This window comes from Orbicella franksi, chromosome 13, assembly GCF_964199315.1.
Source record: "Orbicella franksi chromosome 13, jaOrbFran1.1, whole genome shotgun sequence".
Classification (NCBI taxonomy): Eukaryota; Metazoa; Cnidaria; class Anthozoa; order Scleractinia; family Merulinidae; genus Orbicella; species Orbicella franksi.
In genome coordinates, this window is record NC_138157.1 from 15,432,205 (window position 1) to 15,444,100 (window position 11,896).

The 11,896-nt window shown below is 40.3% G+C and overlaps 1 long non-coding RNA gene across 1 annotated transcript; it reads right to left on the minus strand.

Moving 5' to 3' along the window:
• Positions 1-7,168: 7,168 nt before the first annotated feature.
• Positions 7,169-11,811, minus strand: LOC145465301 (uncharacterized). Its single transcript, XR_014041561.1, has 3 exons — positions 11,727-11,811; positions 9,894-9,947; positions 7,169-8,768 (listed from the first exon to the last, which is right to left on the minus strand). It is a non-coding gene; the product is annotated as an uncharacterized LOC145465301 (long non-coding RNA).
• Positions 11,812-11,896: the final 85 nt, after the last annotated feature.

The window sequence follows — 11,896 nt, forward strand, 5'->3', positions numbered from 1 at the left end:
CAGTCTCGTTCTGTTTCTTTTCACCCCTTTGGGCTTTTTCTGCCTAAGTTAACCTGGTGTGTCGATATTTTGTTGGATTAAAGAAATAGCACATCATTAAAATTGACTTAGTGTAAACGTGACGGAGCACCTTTGATACTTTGTGATTGCGTGAATAACACAAACGTCTGAATAGTCTAAATAACAGTATATTACAGTGGGACCTTCCGCAGGCGGATATCTTTAGAATTAACCCGAGAAAATGTCCTGTTTGCGGCAGGTCAAAAATGTGGTGTGTGTCGTAGCTTGAGCATGGTGAAGTGTCTACTAACGTGAGTGTCCTCGTGGTCCTCTTATCTGAGGTTTCCGGAGAAAACAGCATATTGTAGCCTTCACCCCGATAAAATCCCCAACAGCATTGATGTCGACGTCAAGATTGGTGTGTGTTTAATTTTATAAAGTAAAGAGGCAATGCTCTTAAGCAAATTATGTGTATCTTTCTTGTGGCAAAGTTTTCAACCGGCATTTTCCTTGTAATGTAAACATGGTACTAAATACCAACGGGAGAAATTTGTTTAATGTAGTTTATTGTTCTCGTGAGCGGATAGCCTGAGAGAGTGAATTGCTGTATGTTTGGTGAGGTACTGCCTATTTAGGCTTATAGGCATTTGCGACCCTATAGGGTATGTTTGCCGTCGTGTAGTTACTGGCGGTGTTGTTGCGTAGTAGAAAATTATTTTCAAACAGATTGCTTGAATTCTGAAAACTGAAAATGGTAGAACGTAGAATACTGTAAACTGAAAATGATAATCTATTAAACTATTCCTTTGCCTTTTCTGCTGTAAAATTCTTAAACTGTTATCGCTATTTCTAGGGCCGTTGCAATGGTTGGGGGCTTTTATCAGTCACACTGGTAAACTATAAAAATTCGGGCCACACATTATTCAACGGTGAATGCTGCGACACGTTGACTTGGTGTTCCTCCAATCAGTGTGAGAACTACTTCAAATTCTGTGTCACGTCACTTGGTTCTTCAAAACAGTGTAATCTGGGCTCTAGTAAAACAAAAGTGCTTGGGGATGACGACTTCCAGTTTCCTGGTATTGGAGGAAGCTTGGGCACCGATCTTCTGAATCCACTGACGTACAACTTCTCTTCCTGGCAGGTACGAAAGCCTATGACAATTTCTACTGCTGTCAAGTCGTTAATGATTTCTTGAGACTGCACGGCGTTTGTTTATGACATTTCCTCATTTCTTTGAGGCTATTGTACATGTATACACAGACGTAGTAAGATGCTGATTATCAAAACCTTTTGTGCTCGTGAAAATTTTGAAACTGACTACAGTTTCCAGCTCATTCGAATTCCAGCAATTACTCTTTGATGGATTGACGGATCAATACTGCCACTCATATGATCCTACAATAATAATTTCACACAATGTCCCATTTATTGGTGAACAAATGTGTTCATTTTTTTATATATCAGGTTTCCATATCAACTGTACAACCTGTTGAAACTCCCTTAATTTTAGTGCTGATAACTCAAGAACGAGGGTGACCCAAATTTTCCGGTTGTGGAGGTGGGACAAGTATGATAAGATGCAACGTTTCTCAAAGTTCAGTAAAAAAAATATACGTAAATTTAGGCGGAGTTTCAGAGCCATTTCAAATGTTTGAAAATTTCTAAAAGATGGCTTTGGATCCCTTCCTCTTTATAAACTTTTCAAAAATGCATCTCACTGAGCTGATCATAATTCAACAATAAATAGTAGTAGTCACCAAGTTCTTTCTCGAGTTAAAAGCGCTATAAACGAAATTCAAAGATGTTATTTAACAAGTAGTAATGTTGCTGTGGTAACAGCTATGTGTGATATCATACCAATATTCATGATATAATATCCCTTGATTAAGATAGGTCGTGTTGATCCATCAAAGTATAACTGTTAGAAAAGTGCTGGAAACTGACCCTACTGTTCTTCTCCAAATGCAGAGAACCCTTTTTGACTTATCTGATGCGTTTTCTTCTTCTCTAGGGATGCACTGTTGTAGTTGAAGTCTGGGATGATGACGGCGGTCAGATTGTAGGTGCTCTCCATGATTACGTCGACAAGTACACTCTCACAATAGCTCGTGGCGCTGATCCGGATCCTAAATCTGCCATGCAGGAAACTAAGAAGCTATGTGGCGCAAGGTCGTGCATGACTGTGACAGTCACGCTGCATTGCGGCGCCAACTATCTTATGCCAGACTGTCACACTTATTGTGCGTCACGCAATGACAGTCTTGGTCACTATCATTGTAACTTCACGGCCGGGAGAAAGGTGTGTCACGATGGTTGGTACGATCCTTTTACAGACTGTGTAAAGAAAAAGAAGGTTTGCATTCCCAGAAATGATTCCTTTGGTCATTACAACTGCGATCCTGTAAGCGGAGAGATACTGTGTCTAGATGGGTGGACGGGGAATAATTGCACACAAGGTACGTAGTTTGTTGATATGGTGGGTGATTGGAAGACAGGCGTGAAAGAGTATGTAGGTTATAGCAAAATGAAGAAGCAGCTAAATAGATAGGTTAGGACATCAACTAATGATACGTTTCACTGGGTGTAAAGAGCAAGCAACTCTCGACGGAGACCAACTATTTTGGAAATCAGCAGCATCGGATAGTCCATTTTTCGCTATTTCTCCGCCACAAGACTCTCTCGATTTAACTCTTTTTTAGTGTATCCTAAAATATCCATTCTCAAACGTGAAGGACCGTGAAGGTGAGAAAAAAAAAAAAAAAAAAAAGGAAAGAAGAATGTAGTTTTAGTAATTCCGAGCTAAAAAAGATACGGAGGAGAGAAATTGAGTAAGTGTTGGATATATGTAAGCGAAGCTTGGAAACTGTAATCGATCTGTAAAGTTCAGCACAACTACTGTAAACGGAAATAGCTCAAACATTTGATTCTTTCATATTGCAGCATGTCTTTCCTCCTCTTGCGATTTAGTCACAACCGAAGTAACAACAAACTACATCACTGAAAGTTCTTCTATTTTAAAGTCCATAACATTAGCAACATCTTCGTTATGCACCACAATGCACGTAAACGTGGTGACATTTACTGCTGATCGAAAGTCTTCAGCTTTCTACCATACGACCTTCTATTCTGGAAGCTCGTTGATTTTGAATCTGCCAGAGATATCTGTAACACAGCGCTACAGTTCACTTTACAGCCAAAGAGACCCTGTTAAACTTAGCATGATAATTGTTGCATCCAGCTTCCAAACTTCTACTCTGGATTCAATTTCATCATTAAAGTTCTCATCTTCATCACTATCGTTGGTCTCATCGTCGTCGTTATTATTGCGGTCTACACCGTCGCCATCGTCTTATTGTACCCTCTTCCAAACAACTTCGCATGGCTTTGTTTCTTTCCTTACTCCATCACTGGCAAGAAAAGTTAAAAGTTCCTCGATGACTCCCAGTCCAAGCACAGTTCGTCCAACAGATGGAATAGAAATTGAAATTAAACCTCACCACAATGTAAGTGATACAATCATGATTGTTATTATACTGTAACTTAACCCTTTTACATGTACACTGATCAGCCTTTAATTTTTTTGTGCTTAACTCCGGGTCTTCTTTATTTTTGATATATTTACCATAAGATCTCGATTAGATTTAGAAATCTACGTTATTTAACGGGATCTTCGAGCTCCTGGCCACTACATGAATAAATAACCGATTGATTGATTGATTGGTCGATTGATTAATCGAAATTAATCAGTTTTGCGAAAGGACTTCAACAAACTATTGTAGCAATCTACCCGTTTTGCGTACCTATGATGTTGTCCAATATTTTTATTGTCCAATCAAAGAGAAGCACGGGCACAGTAGTCAGCATAGCGCAATAAGTCTTGTTTCTTTTAACAGTGGACGACCGCAACGGAGGAAGAATTACGACTTGAGCTGGTGAACACAGTCAATGAATATTGTACTAAACAGCCTCTTCCATGCCAAATTACATCGAACACCACTGTGAATAGGTAATAAACAATACGCTGTTATTGCCTTTGTTTGTTTATTTTGCAACAAGACCATAAATACAGCGAATTCAAGAAGGCTTCAGGAGGGAGTAAAGTTGAACTAAAATGAACTTGACCCATGAGTATTCTAAGGGCGCGTTTACATGTACATCCAATCAATCTGATCCATTCATAAGTAAAGTTTATGTCGTTTAAAAATTTTACAAGTCTAAGGTTGTAAAATATTTTACTACCTCTTTTTTCTCTCAAGAACTATCTTCAACATGTCGCATGTCATCATGAGAGTAACAAATGGTTCAAACGGAGAAGTCGTTGTCCGAGTAAACATGAAGCTTCCCGATAACGTACCGCACATTCCCGGATCAGGTGAGATATGTATCTGATATTGTCTGCTATTTTCAGGTATCTATGCCAGGGAAACAGGAGAATACATATGGGTTATTGACCAAGCGTGAGGTCAAGATATTGGCCAAGTTCCTTTTTTGCGTGATTATGGACCAAAACAGAGCCGGGGTCCATAAACTAGCCAAAAAAGAGGCCAATATCCAGCCATCTTGACCGAGCAAGCTTGGTAAATAAAGGAATAATTTTATGGCTTTCGGGGAATTTCCCACAGCGCTGATTGCCACCTACATCTTGCCTCCTAGATCTTGCCCGCCAATTCGTATCGCGATGATTATATTCCGATTCAAACGTTGTGTAGCCAGTTCATTGTACATGTAATTAAGAACTTCTGATGGTAGGGATTTGAGGCTCGAACTCTGGGCTAATCCCTAGACGTAGTCATTCCTAGTTGACCTGTTCGCAGTTGTCCCGAATAGCCTTTCAAATACTCCAGGCTATTGGCTATAATTATTCGTAAGCGCCAACCAGTAGTGCAGTTTCAAAATCCCAAGTTGTTTATAGTGCACAAAAAACGTAAAAATCTTTATTTCATTCTGAAGTGTGGATGCAGCGGTCGTACTGACGCTTCCATTAATTGATAGTAAGCATAGCTGGCTTCTATTCAGATGCATAAAATGAGACAAAGTATAAGTCGATTTTTCTGTCTTCGCTCTTTTCCAGAATACGTGCCATCTATCGTTTTCAAAACAGTAGTTTTGAGGAACGAACTACCACTGGAAAAGCGCCTTGGAGTACAGATCCTGACTGTGAGAGAGGTCGTTTGGGACCGTCCTACCCTACCCCCTATGAAATCTTCATCTTTCTCCCTCAGTGTTCGAGTGACGGTCACAGACATACCAACTATCCTTCAGAATCAAGACTACTCTGGCTTTCTCCCCTACTTGTTAGTAGCCCTGTGCCTGACAGCAGCTGTTATTGTGGGTTTTGCATTTTACAGGTAATACTGATATAAATCTGCGCATGTTTGATTTCTTAATTTCTATCCGCTACGCGCAAATGCGCGCACAGCAATGAACATGACTAACCAAAGTAATGGAATGCGGATAAAGCTTATCCAGGATGAATAAAACTCTAACTTACAATACAGTGTCATAAAATATCGCTCATGATTTTATCCAGTCTTCTTCCTCTTTATCAAAGTAGCTCAAAGTTTCTAGCGACGTATGTCGTGAAACTAACTTGAAAACAAACCCTACGAACGATAGAAGTAAAACTCTTTTTAAACTTTTAATTCTGGATTGGCGTTCATCGCCTTTTGATCATGAACAACTGGATTGAGGCTTCGTCAGGTATAGCTACTGAAAATATCCTTTCTCTGCATTCTCAACTTGTACTGAATTTATCATCTAGACGCTAAATCACGTTTTCTCTCAGGAGAGGCAGGTTGCGTGAAGTGAGAGTGCGGCCGGAGCCCGAATGCCCATCAGAGGAAGAACTATTGGTCTTACCTCCAAGAAAATCAACACTTGTAAGGCCCCGTTCAGCTCCGAATGACACAAATAGAAAGGTGGGCCTGGATTTTTCTTTCATATTATTATTTATAACTGAGCCGGAGTTTTAGCTTACATTTATCAAGTTTCCTTATATAATATATCATTTGAAGGTTACTTGAAAAGAGGATGATATAAATCAATTTTTGTGGCCGGGGCTTTACAAACCAGTGGGCTAAAGAGGAATTAGGGTTCCATGCCCGTAACACTTTCTTACTTGCTCTTCACTCCAATACTCACGTTCTAAATCTTCTTTCTCATTACAATTTTCTGTACCACTTATAATTATTAAGAAAACAATGTTTCTTTACAAAAAAAAAAACGTAAAATGTCTCGAGAGCGAAAAGATCTAGAAGTCTCGAACCTCTATGCCGTTAACAGATTTCTTGTAATTTAAACATGAATTCAAATTTTGTTTCGTCGTTTAATTCCGCAGGAGAACTGTCACAGTGACCTAAAATCATCAAACGAAGATCCCGATGACTACAATCGAGGCAACAGCTATCTCTTCCGATCAGAACCACACCTCCGAGAGTTAACCGAGCTAGATTTAAAGTCGCCTGACGAAGGCGCTAATGATAACTTTCACGTCAACAAGAATATTTTTCTGTCTGCAACCCGTCTGCGAGAGCCGACTGAGCCAGTAGTATTCAACAGCGGCGTTGCTACGAAACAAGGCGTCCCTTCATGATGTAGGGCTAATGTCACACCTTCGAACAATCATGCTATTTCGGATTCCGAGCGAGAACAATTGGAATTCTTTGGTATGCTAAAGTAAAGTTTTACCCGAAAATTGAAATTCTTTCCTCGATTGTAATTACATGAAGGATTGTTTCTCTGCAATTGAAAAGCTAAGATGAATCTCTCACATTATACCGAGTCTTGAAAGAATTACATCTGAACAAGGATTTCCGATTATATTTTGTACGAGACTTTCAGCGAGAAAGAGAAAACACATTACTGAAAGGGAATAACACAAGAAAAAAAATTGTAAATTGTTTCAATGATTACAAGGAAGAACAGCTAATTATAGAGCGGCTTTCCACTTGATTGTCGAAGAGTAATTACACCGAAAAGCATTACAACGAAAAGCATTACAACGCTACACGATTGGCTTAAAAACTTCGGGCTACTTTTTCACCCAATCAGAACTAAAAGAAAACCAATAACCTCTCTCGCGATTCATTCCAACAAAATTTCCCCGCGCTTTGCGTCAGCTACATTTAATTACTTCTAGTTTTAATTGGTTCACTGTATCGTCCGTGTCCTTTGCGCTTGGATAGAGTGCCTACTATGGCTCTGGTTTTACGACACTCAATTTAAAACCGCTCTATACATAACTATAATTCAGTTTGAACTCTACTGACGGTACTGACTGCTGTTCATAGACACCAAAGGTTACCTGTTGCCTATCGGTGAAAACAGGCCTCGGGGCAATATCATTATTCAAGAGTCTTATACTCGTGAGTCTGATAGGATCGATACTGAATAGCCTCCATTTTGTTTTGTCTTCTATAAGTTCAATGTATCAAATTGACGTCAGTTTTTTATGCGTCTGTCCTAGCCTCTTATTGATGATGAATTGCGTCATAACATTTTCAAAGTGGCTGTGGAACCACGAGCCGCAGGTGAGTGGTTCCGCAATAAACTTTGACAATTTTATTCAAAATGACGCAAGCATTGTCAATAGCTTTTCTCGCTTTTTGATTGGCTACTTAAAAAAGTCCATAAAATCTCACTGGTTAAAAAGTTGACAGTTTGACAGCTGAAAGTTGAACTTGAAAGCTTACATAAATTAAAATTTTATCCGTCTGTACTCTTATTGATGATAGAAATGAGCCACTTCGTCACAAAAGGAACGCGTGACAAGCCCAAAGTGCGTCTGCGTGGGCGGCTAGTTCGAGCCCTGGCCAGGGACATTGTGTTGTGATCTTGGGCAAGACACTCTTTAGTCTCACAGTGCCTCTCTCCACCCAGACGTATAAATGGGTACCGGTGAACTTAATGCTGGGGGTAACCCTGCGATGGAGTTGTGACATAGTCTGTATCAAATGTTAAAATTTGTCTTTATTTGTGTGGAAAAGATCGAAAAAAACAACAGCAACAACGACGTACAACCTCAGTTGTAATGTAATCCAGTAAATTCAGTGAACAATACTTTGTATTGATAACGTGTCCTCTAGTGAATGAAACGCATTCATAAGCTTACGTTATAACAGAGCTCAGTTTCCTCCAAAAGAAAACGTTACTCAGGTCTAGCTTGAAATCAGTGAGATTTTCGTATCCAGTCGTCCAGAAAAATCAGTGATCCCAGCACTTCTTGAAAACATGGTCACGCCGTTTTTGTTCACTTCACACTGAACAAATAGTCCCGGGGGAGGGAAACTTTCATATAAAAAGGACAGGGGTGTTCGTTGTACCCTTTAGGGGTTAAAAACGTGTTTTTGGTCCCTCTTAGGCTGTTCTGCCACAAAAGGTCCGCAGCAGGAGCTTTTATGGAACCTTTTAGGGTATTGAGCCAAAAGAATATACCACAGGAGACAAATAAAATGTGTTGTTTTAGAACTGGTACCTCTTAGCGGTGAAAAACATTTCAAGCCACGCCCACAAAACAGGATTTTGGTAACTCTTTGGTAACTCTCTTTTCAAAATTTCTGATGAGCATCCCCGTCCCTTTTATATGGGAGACCCCCCCTGGGCAAATGCTCTGGTAATGATTTCTGTTTTCCGCGTCTTTGCTGTTCCGAGCTCACAGCATCTTCTTGCTGTTACTGTTCTTTCTCATCATCAGACTTTCTAGTTGATTTTTCATATTGCTTTGCTCTGGAGAAGAGGTCTTCCACAAGGCTATGTAAGTTTGGTAACTGTAGTAATGAGAGATAAAAAAAGCTGTGTTCAATTGTCTACTGATTATCTAATAATATATATTAATTAAAAGATTAAAAGTAAATTAACTACATTAACTACCAATAAGATAATCAGTGGCTAAAGTGGAAAAATCTTGTTTGAAGGAATCATGGCTTTCACTGTCTGGCCAAAAAATCCAAAATGATTTGAAGAAGTCATTGAATAAAGTAAAGGCTTTTGATTCAGTTTAGTCATGACATTTTACACAGTGTATTTTACATTTTACAAACAATGTGGTCAAAACAAGTTATTGGTCTGGCTTAATAGTTGCTTGATCCAACCAACAGCAGTCTGTTGAGTTGAATGGTGTTAAATCGCATCTATTATAAAGGAGGTACATGTATGTTGTTCGACAAGGGTCTGAGGCTGTTCTTATCCAGTGTACAGCTGTATGAGGATGATTTGGCAAGAGTGATCACAAGGTGACCTACATGTACAGATTCAACTCTGATCATGAGTTACTGGCCCAAACACAGCTATCTCACTGCTAATAATTAGGTGGGGAGTATGGTGGGCATATTGACAGTATCTTGGACTCTGAGTTGGGAAGACTCTGGACTGCTCCCAAGCCAGGGAGCAGGGAGCAGGGAGCAGGGCTGCCATTAAGTTTTACATGTAAGTCTTCACACCTGTAACAAACTTGTGAGTGAATTGTACCAACTGTATGCAGGTTCACCCATAAACATCAAGGACCCATCAAACAAACTCAGCCACAGCAGGTGTTACAGGTTTGGCCGTTATTGACAGCCCTGATTGAATATCCTTGTTCCTGGGAAAGACACTATGTTCATTGTCTCTCTCCCCCCAGTTGTGTGAATGGAAACTGACAAAATGCTCCCGGGAAACCTGGCAACAATGATGGGGATAATCTTTGCATATACAGTATAACAGTATTGGAGAGGTACTGATAAAGAAGGGGAAGGTACATGAGAACAGAAAATGCATGTAGAGTGGGCCCTCGCTTCTTTCTCTCCTAATGTCTCTCTTTTCTCGATGCACTCTTCAAATTCCCGTCCTATATAATATTACTCCTGTAAGCTGCAACATAAAAGTTGGACAGCATCCCACCAAGGGTAGCTTACCTCATATGTCTGAGCTAAATACACACCAAATACATTGCCCACTGCAAGGCCAGTCTGTGTAAAAAAAAGAAAACAATGTTCAAATAATAACTACATGTAAGGAATGCCTGTACCACTTACCATAAATGCCAAACTTATACATCTTGAATCTTAACCATCAAAGATGCTTGCAAATACGAGGAGACATCCCAGCAAATGATTAAGTTTCTATTTCCCTCTTTCTTACAAAGAGTCACTTGTTGTTGGGTAGAACAAACAGAAGAGAAGTTTATCAAAATAGTTGATGTTGTGGAGCCTGCTCATGGTTACCAAGAGCTGGTTCATTTGTGAAACAGTGAAAAATTAAAAAAAAAAATTAAAAAGTTAAATAAATGCCAGGCACAAGCACAGGACAGTCATTTATGAGAACTTGATCATACAAGCTTGCATCTATTGAAATGACAGGGATGCTTACCAAACAAAACTCAAAAAGGTACCAGAACGTTTATAGATGGGTATGCCCCTATACTCCCCTACAAAGCTGAAGATGGCAAACAGAAAAGAGAGATGGCTCAAAACCATGGGCGCTTTCCATTCAACAAAAATCACCGGTTCAAATTTTTTGAATTTTCGCTGGTCGAATGGAACGCGTCCGACCACTTCCCAGAATTCGAGGTCACATGCTCTGTAACACAGGGCATGCTGGGTGAAACTTTGTTGTGTTTGAAAATGGCGGACTTTTTGAACATTTTCGTGGCTTTAGAGCAGGATGAGTGTGAAACAATAAGTTGTACCATTCTCGATAGCAACAGGGACGTAATGCTTCTCGCTGCAGTTGCCTGCTTTATGCGGAGGGAATTAACTCGTGTAAATGGGTACTTTGAAGTAACTATTCCAGCGTACTTGTCAGGGGAGTTCAAAAACCATTTCTGGATGACTAGGGAAACGTGTCAGTTGTTGACACAAGAAATAATGCACACTGGGTGGATTCCAACTGGCAATTCATCTGGGCGGCCCGCAATTTTGCCAGAAAAACAAATACTGCTGTTCCTTTGGAGTGTGGCAAACGCTACTCCGCCCACCATCATTGCTTTTTCAAGTGTCCACGTGAGCTCACGCTCAGTAGGGAGACTAAACCCGACATCTCAATTATCAAAATTTTTGATAATTCCGGAAATTCCATCAAAGAGGGTGCACTCAAAATGTATTACTAAATTTTCGAAAACTTTTCCCGGAATTTTTACCGTTCCATTCAATTTCGGAGTGGAAATCTCGGACTTTTTGGTCGAATGGAAAGCGCCCCATTTTCACAACTTCACCACTAGGTGATCACAATTCTAAAACATTAGTTCACAGTTCACACTGACCAAAATCCTAAACATTACCACAATAACTCAGGCTAAGCAAGAATGATCAACAATTTTTCCCCAAAAGGTACAAGTTGCATCCCCGTAATGTTTTTGACAGAGCAGCCCCCCTCCCCCCCCCCCCCCCACCACTACACCCCTCTCAACCTCCCCAAACCAGGACCAACCTGATCCGCTCCTATTGCCTATAACCGGTGCTATAACAACAGAGGCTAGTTACAGGGCCTCCCAACACGCAACCCTTTGAGAGGTACTGAGGGTGTACCATGCCTTTGTCATAGCTCTCTTCCGCATGCCCAATCAGGCAAATAAGAAGTAGAAGATCGTCCACACGGCCGTCCAAACGTGATCACAAATTGTCCGACACAATATGCCGTCAGATATTGCTCACTGCACTGAACTTCAAGTTATCGTAAAAACATGATCACTACAATGTGCTGAATATTTCTAGGCAGATTGTGATAATGTTGAATTGTAAAGTACTTACCACAAGAGAAACCAACTGAGATGAAGTTGGCATAGTACACTAAACGAATTTTAAAAACACTTGAATCACGGCTCTCCCTACTTCGATGGCGATTGTCTTGACCGTGGGGTCGACCGTGGGGGATCTGGTCCCACACCGCGCCCGCAATGTGCACAACCAGCGAACATTTT